Consider the following 1,715-nt stretch of genomic DNA (forward strand, 5'->3'; position numbering starts at 1 on the left):
AGGGGCCGCGGGAAGGTTTTGGTTTGTGTCACCGACAGGCGGGCTAGGGGCGGACACGCGCGCGCGTCCCGCCCGTCCGCGCGCTGTCCGTTTCACCCCAAAACCGGCGCAAACTTGGGCCGCGGATGGGTCGAAAGCGGACACAAAACGGACACAAAACGGACAAAAGTCCGTTTGCTCCCGCGCGCTGGGCCGCCCGGTTTGTCCGTTTTACCCCAAACGGACGGGGCCGGACAGGATAGGGTTGCGCGGTGGAGTTGGCCTAATGAGTGTTCACCCATTTCAGCTACAGTTAATTCCGGATGGAGGGAATATATTTCTAATGGGAGTATTTTTTGGAGTTAAACTCGCTCCTCGTTTGCACTTTGTATTGATTGTTGAAATTTAAAGTATTTCTGTGTTGCTGAATTGACATGCACATCTGATCCAGTGCTAGCTCATATAATGTATGTTGTTTCACATTAGGCAAGTACATAACGATCTTTATAATAGATGTGTGGCCGGTGCTGCGCTAGGTGGATGGACAAGAGATACTCCATTATTGCACGAGAACCAACTGTTTGGTCTCCATTTATATTTAGGTTGGTCTGACTTAAAAAGGCAAAGAGATGCCATTTTAGTACTAATGGGGAAAATCAGAGATATGCTCTCTCTCGTGGTCATTTGGGTCAGGTTACATTTTGTTGCATAATACAAATGCCAATATTTAATTATGTGCATAGACAAAAATGCACTTTATGCGCATAGAATTTTTTTTAAATGTAGATTTCCATAGATATTTTCCTGCTTAGGACAAAACTTAAATCCTTGAGTCATTTTGGGATCAGCTCGTATGAGAATGTTCATATGAGAATGCCACCTGCTTTCATCATATGGAGGGCACTGTATTTTAGCTACTTGGCTTTAGCTGGCAATCTCAATATAGTATAAGCTAGCTACAGTTGAGTTAACCTAGATTAATGATCCTGTGATCTCCTTTAGCAGATAAACAATGGAACACCCGAGACTGAAGATTTTTTTTGGAAAGCTCACCAAGAGTGAATGATCATTTTTGTATCTTTTAGATTGATTGGTGCATGGAAAGAAAGGTTCCGGAAGATGCATTTGGTTGACTGGCAGCAGAGAGGAGAAGATTACTGGTGAGATGTGCATTGCCCCTAGGAGGGGAGCAGGTTTGCACAAATTAACAAACTAAAAAGACTATAGCGATAGAGGACAAGAGACGATTCCTTGGTATTAAGACATCCATCTATCCCATTCCGCCTTCTTCACGGACCTCACCCCTTATTTTTTTGCTCAAAATAATCATTTTGGCACTCATATGATCCTGCAGCATGCATTCAGTTATCCTAGAGTTCAAACCCTGTTGCCCTGATCATTTGCTACTGCAAAGTTATCTTTATATGCTTCAGTCACATGAATGATGAGGTCGAAAAAGAAAGGTAGCCTGCTATGATCATTGCATGCAGAAATCTAATCTTGTGTGCTGCTACATACTTTTGCAGCATGTGGCGATTATGCACCAAATAGAAACACATTTACAAGTGCCACTGCGGTCCCATTTCAGTCCGATGTTTTGAACCATGCTGCACAACGGCCCTAGCCCTCCTAGTGAGGCTAAACATGGCTTCCTCCCGGAAACTTGTCATAAACTGTTCAATAGTTTACGTGTCGCGCCTTTTTAGGATGCCATTGTGATGGTAAAGGTGTTTCTA

The 1,715-nt window shown here is 43.7% G+C and overlaps 1 long non-coding RNA gene across 2 annotated transcripts in view; it reads left to right on the plus strand.

Moving 5' to 3' along the window:
* LOC119275265 overlaps positions 1–1,715 on the plus strand; it is a 13,521-nt gene that overhangs the window by 6,383 nt on the left and 5,423 nt on the right. The window contains exon 4 of one of the 2 annotated variants that reach the window (XR_005135597.1): positions 985–1,139. The exons of the other annotated variant lie outside the window; for it this stretch is intronic. This is a non-coding gene — a long non-coding RNA (uncharacterized LOC119275265). The remainder of the gene's footprint in view (positions 1–984; positions 1,140–1,715) is intronic. 2 annotated transcript variants of the gene reach the window in all.

This window comes from Triticum dicoccoides, chromosome 3B, assembly GCF_002162155.2.
Source record: "Triticum dicoccoides isolate Atlit2015 ecotype Zavitan chromosome 3B, WEW_v2.0, whole genome shotgun sequence".
NCBI lineage: Eukaryota > Viridiplantae > Streptophyta > Magnoliopsida > Poales > Poaceae > Triticum > Triticum dicoccoides.